The sequence below is a fragment of the Pteropus medius genome, unplaced genomic scaffold, assembly GCF_902729225.1.
Source record: "Pteropus medius unplaced genomic scaffold, Ma_sr-lr_union100, whole genome shotgun sequence".
Classification (NCBI taxonomy): domain Eukaryota; kingdom Metazoa; phylum Chordata; class Mammalia; order Chiroptera; family Pteropodidae; genus Pteropus; species Pteropus medius.
The window spans coordinates 2,809,359-2,823,179 of NW_024349796.1; the positions used below are offsets into that span (position 1 = coordinate 2,809,359).

General features: G+C 36.6%; 1 protein-coding gene across 5 annotated transcripts in view; it reads right to left on the reverse strand.

The window, feature by feature from the left end:
• AKT3 (AKT serine/threonine kinase 3) overlaps positions 1–13,821 on the reverse strand; it is a 264,003-nt gene that overhangs the window by 49,306 nt on the left and 200,876 nt on the right. The window lies entirely within an intron of this gene.

Below are 13,821 nucleotides of genomic sequence, written 5' to 3' on the forward strand. Positions count from 1 at the left end.
TAATAAATGTTTGGGAAGGAATTCTACAGGAGAAAAAAACAGCAATAGCAAGGAAACACATGTAGATAAATAATACACATTCAGGACAATGATAGGACTTAAGCAAAAAAAAGATGAGATCACACTGTTTAGGACCTTGACTGCCAAGATATGGGTTTGAGATTTATTCTGTAGATAAGGAGTGTCAAAAAGTTTTGGGTTAAAAAAGTAGCATAATTTTAAAAAGATAACTGGCAGTAATTGGAGAATCATTCAACAAGCTCTGAGACTGCAGTCAGTCAACAATGCACACCGAGAACATCACTGAGTGTGCTGAGTGTTTATTTAGCGCAACTGCTGTGAAGAGCTGCAGACACAATGGGAGGGAGTGGTACCAATCTGCCAGCACATCACTATCTGGTTAGAAAAACGAGCTGTGTAAACAATTCTACTAAGGATGCGGTAGCTAGTCAATGGAGGGCACATTTAAATAAGCGAATGAGTATGTTGTTAACATCGGAAGTTACGCATGAGCTGAATAAGAGCTTCTAAGGGACCTCAAGTAGAGTGGCAGCAACTGGCATTTCGAGACAGTCAGTGTTCCAGAGGGAACCAGCTTGTGCCCTTTGGGGTTTCTCTGTGGACAGCTGAGTGGATGTTGCAGCCAGTGGTGTAGAAGAAAAGAATACAGAGGGGGACATTTAAATAAGCACTTGATACCACAGCTTTGAAATTATGGGTCCCAAGGGCATAGAGGTAGATATACGAGTCATTTATATGTTTCCGTAAAGGATATTGTTAAAACCAAGGAAGTGCAAGATAGTCCGGGAATCAGTAAAAACTGAAAACGGAATTAAGCTCAGAATCTTATATATGAGGACAGGAAAAAGAAGCAGAACAGGATACTGTGATGGAGTCCGAAGAGAAGTACGAAAGGGAAGAAGAATATACCTGAAGAATGAAGAAAATAAGGAGGTAATGATTACCAGGCACGGGAATTAGGTCATTTGCTACCTTTCAGGGAGGAAATGTCATACTTTGGTGAGCTCAGAAGGGGATGTAAAGGCAGACATGCAACGCGACTCCTTCAGGAAAAAAACGAATAAGATGAGCGAAGACAATACCGAAATGGAAGACTGCCCCTGTTAACGCGCCATACGCTTTCAGGAACCCTCGCGCCCAGAGAAACCGAGAGATACTATAAAGCTACAATGCGTATGGAAGAGGCACACAAATTCAAAGAAAGATCAGTGAAATCAGGCAGCCAGAAATGGGTTAGTTTACAAGAATTTAATATATGGTAAAGTTGATGATGACAATACTCAACAAAATATATGAGAAAAAAATGACTAATACAGGGTGCCACAATAACTGCTCAACTTTGGAGAAATTCAATTTTCGCTTCACATCATAACAAAATAAATATCAGATATGATTAATAGTTAAATATAAAATAAGACACTAATTTAAAAAAACTAGAAAATATGAATCAATAGTTATCTGATCTCAGGGTAAAGAAGGATTTTCCAAGTAGAAAGAAATGGAACAATTCATAAAAGAAAAAACTGGTAGAATTAACTACCCATAGTTAATTAACTACCAATAGTTAATAGTTAACAGAATATAACTATTAACTATAGGAAAAATAAAAATAAAATTGAATATAACAAATATGACAAAGTCCATATGCTTAATATATAAAGAAATGAAAAACAAAAAGACTAAAACACAAAAAGGGGAAAGGACACAGACAATTAACATAAGAGAAATATAAATTATTACAGTATATAAATAAATGGCACCTTAAAATAATCAATGCAGTAAAGATAATTAAATAATCAATGCAGTAAAGATAAAAACATATATGAGACAATTTAACACATCAAGAAATAGCACTGTCACTGAAAATGTAGTGAGATAACTATCTTTATAGCCTGCTGTGTAGAGACAGAAACTCTTTGCAGGACAATAGGCAATAGATAACAAGATATTTTTTAATGTACAGGAGTTCTGGAAATTTCTTTTTAAAAAAGGAAATGGAGAAGTCTTCTACACAAGGATATTCTCTGCAGCAATATATACAAAGCCAAAAACATGTAGAAACAGCATTCCAAAGAGGTTGAAAAATAAAATTACACTTTCATCTAACACAATAACAAAATAAATTTCAGATGTAATTGTTAGTTAAATACAAAACAGAAAGTGAATTAAAAAGTAGAAAATAAGAATAGAAAGTTCATGGGACTAGACTTACCCTCTTGCCCAAAACAACTGGACAAAAATACGTAAAACGAAAAATGAAAACTGGGGAAAATAAAAAATAGAACTCTTGAGATATCGAACAACAGGCAGTACAAAATTGTGATTCCTGTGAAAATAGAAACGAGTGAGGTAGAGCCCTAAAAATCACTCGCCTTCTGACTGGGGCACTTTCTGGACCATTATGCAGGAAAGGAAATCTCCAACGTAACTCAGAGGTCTCACTACTGGAGAGAGAACACCAGATTTTGAGGACGGTGAGGTGAATGGCATTTGCAAGACAGGACACCAGGGAGGAAGAAGCAACACAGAACGTGTAGAGCCGAGTCTGCGGCTGAAAGCTAAGCAACCCACATGTGAGGTTAAAGGCCAACGCCTGTGACAACAAGCAGAGAAGGAATGGGGGTCCGTGTGCCCAACAGCTCCCGGAGCTCTTACAGACTGGAGAGACAATCAATTTCCCAGCACTGGGAAGAGTGTCATTGTTGAAAACCCGGGCATTCAGTAGATATTTTAAAACCAGAGTGAAAGCTAAGACTGACACATATGAAGAAACAAACAACAGTAGATGAGACTGCATTAAAAAGCCAACAAGACTGTCAAACATCAACCATACTTGCAAATAACTGCCTTCCAGAACAAGGTGTAAAAATCTTTAGTGGAAGATAACAAAATCCAAGCACTCATGTAAAATTCAAATTACCTAGACATGAAAAATGCAGGAAAATATGACTCATAACCAAGACAAAAATCAGTCATTAAACACAGACCTTAGAAGTAACACCTGATGAAATTAATAGACAATGACTTTAAAACAGTACATGAACATAAAGAAAAGATAAAGGGAAATAGAAATAGAAATAAATAAGACTTCTAAAGATAAATTATACACTATCTGAACTACCAAATTAACTAGACAGGTTTAACAGATTAGACGCTATGAGAGAAAACGCCAATGAACATGAAATCACAGCAAAAGAAACTATATAAATTGCAAAAGAAAAAAAAAAAGAGCTTCAGGGACAAATGTGTAATGGCAGATCGTGAAAGGGGTGGGGAGACACTTGCAAAATAATGCCTGAAATTTTCCAAACTTGAATGAAGTAGCTCAGCGAACCCCAAGAAGATGAAAATTGAGAGACGTGCACGAACATAGCAAGACACAGCACGTTCGAACGGCTGAAAACCAGTCGTAAAGAAGTCTTTTTACCAGAGGGGGAAACCATTACATACGAAGGAACAAAAAGGAAGACACTCCCGGGTTTCGGACCGACATGTCCAAACTGCTAAAGGAAACACAAAAAGGCACCTAAAATTCCGTATCATGAAAATATTCATAAAATATAAAGGTAAAAGATCTCTGCTTTGAGCGTAGTTAAAAGATACCAGATTCAGCCTCCCTTTTCCAAAGACTAAGAAACCATATAAATTAAATAAAACAAGGATTTTCATACATTTAACATCAGGCTGCAGTGTACAGCAACCCCAGAGAAAAAGAAACAAAGTGAAAATTACGCTGGCCCCAGCCAGCTGCGTGGAGACCGGCAGCCCAGGATGTAACCGGGGAGGGAAAACCCAAGAGAACCCGGCAGGAAGCTCAGGGGCGGGGGACCCTGAGGGGCTACACGTCCCCGGCAGAGGACCCTCAGGAGGAGAGGTGCGGGATCTGCAATGAGCCGCAGCCGAGTCTCAGGGATCAGCACAGGGAAGTGAGGAAAAGCCTGAGGCCAGGGGCTGAGCCACCAGAAAAGGTCAGAAAACGATCACAGGCTCCCACGAAGCCCAAACTACTTTTTCTCCTCACCAGAGAGAACGGAAGACTAAGAGGGGCCTGGGGAGTGTCGCCCTGCAGCGCAGCCATACCAGCGTTAGAGCAGAGGCTACACACACACACGCACACGACACAACAGCGTCAAGGTCATACCACGGGGCAAAGAACCACCTTTACAACCAAAGTCGCTGGACGACCAGGTGTCCATGTGGGGGGAAAAGAACCTGGATCCTTAGCTCACAGCAAACATAAAATGAACATAAAATAAATCGCAGACCTTAAAGTAGTAGGTACAACTATAAAAAGTTCTAGGAGAAAATATTCGTGACCCGGGTACACGAAGATTTCGTAGATAGTATATAAAAAATAAAAACCAGAAAAGACGAAAATTGATAAATTGTACTTCAAAATTAAAAACTTCTGCTTCTCAAAAAATATAACCGAAGCAATAAAAAGGGGCAGTCTGGGAGACGCTACTGGTAATACATGTATTTGGCAAACGATGCATAACCAGAAGACAGGAAGAACTCGTAACTCAATAATAAGAAGATAAACAACCCAATTAATAGGCAAAACCTCTGAAGAGACATGTCACAAAAAGTGTCTGTGCACACCAGTATATATACGAAAAGATATTTAATATCATTAGTCATCAGAGAAATGCGACGTAAAATCACAATAATGTACTTCTATGGACTCACCAGAATGACTGAGCTTAAGAAGGCAGACCACGCCGAGCGTGGTGAGGATGGGGACAACTAGAATTCGTAACAATGACTCTGGGGAGGTAAAGCAACACAAGGACTTTGGAAAACGGTTTCTGATGCCCTGAAATGTTCGCAGGTGCTTACTGTAAACCCAGCGATCACACTCCTCACGTCTACGTGCGAGAAAACCGGGACTCGAACGTGCACATCGGCCTTTTTCACACTCAGCAACAACTGGAAACATCTGAACGACCGTCACAGACGGGCCGGTGCACAAAGGCTGGCAGAGCCGAGCAACACGGGTCACGACTCAACGATGAAAGAACAGACTACTGAGGAATCCAACGACGTGCTTAATTTCCAAAACGTTAGGCTGAGGAAGACGCAGACGCAAGAGAATACATGTCATGTGACTCCATTTCTAAGAAATTGTAGGAATGGTAAAGCGAATCTGTGGCGTCGGGAGGCAGATCACTGTTCGCCTGGGGCCACTGTGGATGCAGAGGTGGCGAGGGGCTGGCGGGGACGCTGACCGCAGAGGCGGCAGCACTTCTCAAGGCAACGGAAACGTGACGTCTGTGTCATTACTGTGAGGGCACTGCGTGTACCTATGTTTGCCAAGTCATATATGTAGGCAGTATACGTAAAGGGAGTCCGTCTTATTGTATGTAGATTATCCCTGTTTGTTAAGTAATGAGAACAATCTAAATGTTCAAAAATTTGGTAAGAATTTAATCAATTATTGTATATCTACATAATCAATAGGAAACTAGTATATTTTTTACAATATTAAATAAAATGGAAAATGTATATACAGTATAAAAATGAAATATATTAACATACATAGTAATTATTGCTGATGGTGAAATTTAGAGTGGTTTTACCTTATTTTATACCTTAAAAATTACTTGTAATTATTGAATATCTGCTTCCCGGAACATTATCCTCTCTTAAAGGCACAGACCATCTGTCTTGTTCATGTCATATGTTAAATACTAAGTACAAAGCACAGTAACTACCCCATAGCAAGTAGTCAGTAAATATTCTTTTCAATGGATCTGAAATAACTTTCTGATATTCTTGACAATGAATATATACTGTTGTTACTTTTATAATCAAAAAATTATATAAAGGTTTATAATACATATACTGTAGATCCTTGTATTGATTCAGGCTTATGATATATTTAATACTCTAATTTTTTTTTCTTGGCAGAGGCACAGGGAAAAGACTATGGAAGCGTTCTCTATAGCTTTGCAACCTCAGCACCAAGTCTAACAGTGGTGCATATTATGGGCTGGCACATATTATGGGCTTAACAAATATGTACCTCAAGAATAAAGTTAAATTCGAAACTACTTTCCAAAGAATTATTTATAGGGAAAATAAGGCTTAAGGTTTTTAAGGGAAAGCATTTTTATTAGAAACCGAAAGAAATCATATACAATAACTGAATAACCTTTTTATTTTAAAAAATGTTATTTAGTGCTCAAGCAAGGAGCTTATGTTTAGAAATTTAACTTCCTTTAGGCAAAGACTAAATGATTTTTGTGTGTGTTGTGCTAAGCCATGCTATAAAAATACAGTAATGTAAATAGATTATGTTATCCTACTAAATATACAAGTCTGTCTTTTTGCTGTGTCCTCATGTGGCGGGAGGGGAGAACAAACTGCCTTGAGGTCCCCTAAAAGTGCTCATCTCATCACAGGGCTCCACCCTCATGACCTAATCACCTCCCAAGGTTCCATCTCCAAGCTGCATCACATTGGGGATTAAGTTTCAACCTATGAGTTTTGGGGAGACACAAATATTCAGTCCATAGCAAATACTATACTACACAACTGAAATAGCATTGGTTACAGTATAAAATGAAAATTTAAATGCTTAATTTTATAACTGGAGCAAAGGTATTCTTACATTTAGCAGGTAATTCATATCAATATCTTCCAGATAATGTCTGTCTATTCTTTTCACGAGCTGAGCTCATAATCTGCATGTGTTTCACACAGAAAAATTGCTGTAAAGTAAATTTACATTTAATATTTGAAATAGGTTTCTTCCAGAAAGGACAATGACATAGACATGAGATATAAATACAAAAGATCCACATTTTAATAACATAGTTCATTACAAAATTTCTTAAAATACAAATTAAACACTTAGGATGCTACAGGACAATGGAGCCCTGCGACGGCTGTTCGGTGGTGACTGTGTTAGATATAAATTATCCACCAAATACCTCAAGCCCTATTCCTCGATTTCTTGCCCTCTTGGCTCTCTTCCTACAAGTCTGAAAATGTAAAAACAATTCTAGATCACCAACTAGGTCCCTGATAACTGAAAAACTAGTAAGGTGGCAAAATTTTTAAAGAAGTAATGCAAAAGAAAAGTTAAGGAAAGTTTCTGGGATTAAAAAATCATCTAATGAAAATATTTAATAATATGGTAAGTATAAAAAATAGTTCTTTTAAAAAAATAATTTCAACTTCCAATCTACTCCAATAATTAATTTCTATTTAAGTATTTTATTAAAAATATATTAACAAGATTAAAAAAGAGATTGTTCATTTCTACCTCATTAAATATTAATTGATTCTTCATTTGGAGAATAAAAAATATTTTTAAAAGGTCATAAATTATCAAAGTAATTATTTTTAAATATTGTAATCTATTAGTATATGTGTGAAATATCTGGGTTATTTATGAATTATATTTAATGTCAATACGACAAATAATAAATATTATCATTTTGAGCTCTAAAGGCATTACATCTAATAACAATCATAAAAGCTACATAATGCTATCTCCATATTACAGATGATTATAATAAATACAAGTTATTGTTACTATTACTATTAAGATAGGCACGGTTTTTGAGAGCCACTTAGTTGGCACTGTGCTAAGTGACTTACATGCACTGTTATCATTTAATCCTCAAAACAACCTTATATAAAATAGGTACAATTATTATGTCCATCATACAAATGAGAAAACTGAGGCTCAGAGATGTTATAAAACTTGCCTAACATCACATGGCTATTACATGGTAGAGCTAACTAAGATTTAAACTTAGGTCACCTGTCTCTAAAGCATATCATCTATCTACTATACTAAGTAGGTTTCTATTAATTTGAAATAACAAATTATATAAAATGCATAAATTATTCCATTAAGAAATCTCATTTATAAGTCTTCTTTATAATTGCATAATATAATATAAGTTGCATCATAGAAGAGAAAGAACTTTGTATGAGTACAGCTGCCTTCTCCGGGTCTAGAAGTGGATAGGAATTCAACAAATCTTTGTTAATACTACTATTATAAAAACAAAAGAAAGCGGAACTAATGCAATTGTGAATATAAAATGGAAAACAGCAAAAATAGTCAACACAAAAGAAAGACAGATTTTTTTCAAAAAGGAACAAAGAACAGATGGGGAAAATAAAATAAATAGTAATATTTAACCCAAACCACATGGACAATCACATTAAATACTCCAAATTTAAAAGGCAGAAATTATCAGATTGGATTTAAAAAGATGTAAGAACTAACTGTAGGCTGCCTATAAGAAAATAAAAGGAAAAGTAGACAAATCCACAATTGCGGCTAGAGATTTCAACAGCACTCTCGATATTTGATTTTTTAAAAAGCAGACATAAAATTAGTAAGAGTATAGAACACCTGAACAACACTATATTAATCAAAATCCTTGACCAATGTAGCTGGTATTTATAGAACACTCCACCCAGCTCATTCAGAATGCACAGCTCATGTACCAGATAGAACATATTCTGGCCCGAAAACCATGTCTTGGTAAATTTAAAAGAATGTAAACTATATACAGTCTATTCTCTAAACACAGGTAAATTACACTATAAATTTTAAAAAGGATATATGGAGACCCTCAAGTATTGCTATCCAATTATACTATCTGTGTCTTCTGAGACCATTCTCATGAAATGCTCACTCTGAATAATCCAACCTCTGTGTAAGAAGTCTGACTACCCTGACATGTCCGTGCTGTGCCAGAACCACATGGAGAGGAATCACGGAAACAGACAAATGCCTGCTTACAACTGCAGTCACCTCATCTAAGATTCTAGATATGAAAGTCAGCATCTTAGACGGTAAAGTCAGTCATGTCTTCGCATTAGGACTTCAGACGCACTGATGCCCTGGTTTAATGGTTTATTTTAGGAAACTAGCCTTGTAGTATTATAAAAGTATACATAGTCCCAAATTTATGTTGCCTTAAACTTTACATGTTAATGTGAATGTTATAATGCATACTTCTTGACTCTGGAATTTTTGAAAAAGCTTTGGTTGAAGGCAACAGAATTCTGATAAACCTTATGTAGTGGAATAACTAAAACTGTTAGCAAAGATATTAGCTTGTTAGACTCTTGACAATAAAGATATTTATATATCTATAAATTTAGAAAATTTTTAAAAATCATCACTATGAATATGAAATGATACTTTTAATTAAAAAATCACCCAAATCGCACCTTCATAAATTAGTAACTGGAACTAGAATGGCTGACTGCCGGCACTTCTGCCTTATGTAAATTTAAAATGAGATGATTTTGGTTCACTGAAGACAAAATGCCAGCCGAATAATGAGAATCTGAAATAAGTATGAGAGGATCTCAAGACTGGCATGAAACTGAAAGTCATATGCAAAAAATAAAATGAATTTTTATCAAAGAAATTAATATAGAGCATACCAAGAGCTAAATATGCTCAAGAATAGTAAATAACCAAAAGTGTCAGGCTCATTTGTACCCACATAAAGAATATAGAGGAATGTGAAGAATTATCAGATGAAGGATATTTCTACATAACGATTTTCCTTTACCCCTTAATGACTCTTTTAACTTCCAGGAGATTTCAGCCTTGAAAGAGAGTTACAGAGGTCCGATTTGTAGGCCTACAAGAAATAGAGCTGAGTAAGATTTTGGGGAACGCTCCCAAGTGGAGACGTCCTAAACCGAACTAAACAACACCACCTTAGTCAGCTTTCAGCTTACATTTTTCCCCCCAGAATATTTTTCTGTTCCTCATGTGAATTTGGTATTCGGCTGAGGAACGAGTAGATGGCAAATCCGATGACGATCTTTCATTTGTTATTTTGCAGAACTTAATACACTCTGTTATACTTGACACGCTCTACTTAACTTCTAAGGCTTCTCTTATTTGCCTCCTTCTACCCAGGAGCCTCCTTACGACCCTCGTGACCGCCAAGTGAGATGCTGGTATCTCCAGGTGCAATTCTTGGCCACTGATGTTCCAACTCCACCTACTTTTTTTTACTCTGGACACATCTTCGTGCCTTGGTTTCAGCACTGTTCTAAATCTCCTACCTCTCAGATATCCCCACTAAGCACCTCAAATCCAGGTGATCACCCCAGAACTCATTCCTCTTCCCACATTTCCTGTCTTTCTGAATTTCCCAAGGAGCAAACAGGAAACTCTATGATGTTTCTTTCTCTCTCCACTTCTCTTCTCTCATTAAATTCTGGAAATTCTAATACCTAATCATTAGATTTTGATTCCTTGCCACTAACATTTTCTCAGTGAATGACCTTACCATTTTTATAACTAGACTACTGAAAACTTACTAACTGCAGTAGCCTCCCAAGCCGTTTCCCGGCTTCTAATTTCGTCTTCTCCAATCCAAGCTTCACACTGCTATGAAGTATTCTTTCTAAAACACATTCTTACAGAAATCCTTCCATATGATGCGCCACTGCCTTCAGGATAAAATCTGAATCACCTGACGGAGAAGATGGGTCCCCACACGATCCTGCCCACCTGTGCAGACTTCTGGCTTCTGCACCTGGGCCGGGGGCAGAACTCACAGGCTCCTGCGCATCCCACACATTCTGCTTCCTCTGGGCAGCAGTGCCCTCCTTCTCGTCCTTACGATCTAACTCACAGTTACACTCAGGTCTTGGCTTAGCAACCACCTTAAGAAACGTTCCTTCGCTAGTATTCTCCCCCTTCCTCTTCTCTCTTCCTTACGGACTGACTGATTCAAGTGCTCATTCTCTGTTCCACAGCAACTCGTGTCATCACAGTAATAATGACACTATAAAGTATACACATATTCCCTTTTCTATCCCGCCAACTAGACACACATCTTCTAAAGGAAAGTCTATTTTCCTTATTTTTGAATCCTTTGAGGTCCAGCCCATAGTAATTTTTCATTAAATATTTAATAGGTAAATGAACTATAACGGAATCGGTTCAAACACATAAATTATCAAGTATAATGAAAATTCCCTAGGAAACTGCTACACTGGAGACCAACACACACAGTCTCAGTGTAGCTAAGCCCAGCACAGTTTTTCTCCAGCACTGAAATAATATTGTTTCTTTAGATGAACATCTGCTACTTAATGACAATGTTTTATAAAAACTATGTATCTTTAAGCCCCCCGAGTTTATATCCCATGAAACTCAAAGCCTGGCAATCAGGAACTGACATGGAGTAAAAGAATAGCAAATTTATATCTGTTATCTTGAGGTCACTCTTTCAATACAACTCATGAAGAACAATGGCAGAACCACCATATTTTATCTCTCTATACATCTCTGTCCATCCATCCATCCACTCTATTGCTGAGCCTGTTTCTTTGAATTCATAAAAGTTAAAAGCAATTATGATATGACTCCATTATACTGATAGGTCTATAAGCAGCCACCGTTGATTTGTTACAACGAGTATTTAATTCACAATCCACTTCCATCAAGATTATTTAGTGCTTGAAATAATAGTGGCAAACATAGTGATAATAAGAAGCATGGCCACAGGCATGCTAAACTCCTGTGTGGTACAACAGGCTGAAAAAAGTCCAGATAGTCATAACATGGGAAGAGAGTATAAGAAAAGGAATATCTCAACTGTTGTATTTATATTTTAAGATAAACATTCCAGGATATAAGTTAAAAGGATGCTATAGCTAATTAAAAGTCAACAGACAATAAGTACGAGTTGAATAAAACTTGGGCTAGTTATAATTACTTCAATTGGCCCACTGAAGAAGCCTACCTCAGGGCAAACTGGGATATGAGGAGATCTGAGGATGCTGTCACTGGGTGAGTACTGTTAATCTACCAGAGCTTTTCTACAGGAAAGGCTTCTCCTGCTCCAGCCTCTTAGATTATCCATCATGCAGATATTCCCCCTGGGTAACTCAAGGAACATCTGCAATTGTGTGAGTTTATAGTTTCCCTTACATCTCTCTGTTTCAATCTTATTTCAAAAACATAATTGCTACATTTAGTATTTTTTCTACAGCAAATTGAGTTTTCTGCATTTCCAGGAAGCATCCCTCGGCAGAATAAACGACATGATGAACCTAAAACTAAACCAAAATTAAATAAATCACCATAAGGTTATACTGAACAGAGATTTCTTTCCCAGAAATAATAAATTTAAGAATTCAAATAATCCCATTAAGTTTCAAGAATTAAATAACTATTTGTATTTATAAAGTACATTTTAAATTTATTTAAAAGAACATTTGATAACTTAAAGGAATAAAAAATTGGGAGATTACATATAAAAACTTTCATTTTTAGTAAAATTATATAAATGTAAATTATTAAATTTTCATATGGTAGTACTTTAAAATTATATATCACATTTAAGATCAGTTCATTTGCTTCAATATATTAAATAATTTACTCTTTTATCTATAACACATTCCCACAGCAGAAATACTGAAAAAAAGAGAAGAAAGGCCAAACAAGAGAAATAATGTAGGAGTTTCGATGCTAAAGGAAACCATCTGGCTAGTCTTAAAATCTGCTTTTGTGTGTAAAATTTTTTCAACAATCATCAATTAATTAATCTTTGAAGTATTCTAGGTTTAGAATAAAAGTACAGGTATCAGCTAGCTAGCTCCCTCTAGAATAAACTATGTAGTACATTACTTTCAATTTTTCTTCCTACTTATACTAGCTTCTTTTATCCCTGTTCCCTGAGGGAATTTGTTCATCCATTCACTTATTTATTCATTCGTTAAACATCTGTCAAGTTCCCACTATGTGCCAGGTAGTGTGTAAGGTGCCAGGGTTATATTAGTGAACAAGCCACTTAGGGATTCAGAGTCTAGTGGGAAAAACAGATAGATAAATAGGTAATTATAAAATAATATGATAATCATTATAATAGATGTAAATACATGATACTGTATAAGAGTGTTCCTCCAATTTAAGAGTGTTTCTCCAAGTTTTTATCTGAAGTTTGTCATTTTCCCTGTATTATTCTCTCCCCTGGTCATCTACCCATCCATCCATCGATCCATCCCCCCAACTATCCATCCATCTATCCATCCATCCATCCATTCAGCAAGCCATGCATGCGATCATCCATCTAACCATTTGCCTGCCTGCCTATCTTCCTTCCTTGAACTTCTGTATATTGATAATACCACACACACACACACACACACACACTTGCATCACACACACATGTGGTACAAAATGTAAAAGCTGTACAACAATATATAAGTGAAAAATACGTCTTCCTCTACCTCATCCTCAGCCACTCAGTTCATTTTCCCAAAGATAAGTTCTAATGCCTAGTGTGTGACTGCAGAGATGTTCAATGCATATACAGACAAATACATGGTCTTACTTAATACAATAGTAGCATGCTTTATACTCTGTCTGCACATTGTTTTTTTCACTTCATAACATATCTTAGAAATTGTTCTCTATCAGCCCATATTGGGCTGCCTTATTCTTTTTAGTAGATACTTCTCTCTTTCTACCCACGTCCAATTAATCGGTTAAGTCATACCAATCCTATAAAGTTCCACAACACCCATGTTTTTTTGTATTTTCTCAGAGAACACCTGACTGCAAGGACCCAGTTCTGACTGCCTGAGCTATGCCTGGCTTACCACTCCAGTCCTTGCCCTGTGCTCATCCATCAGTGATTCTGCTCACATCATCCTCTCTGCCTGAAATATCTTCTCAAATCAGCTCCCCTGCTGACATTCCACTTACGGCCTACGCTAAATGCTACGCGTAAAGTATTTTCTTTTATAAATGTATTAGTACTTAGGTCTTTCACTAAATGTTCTAATTTA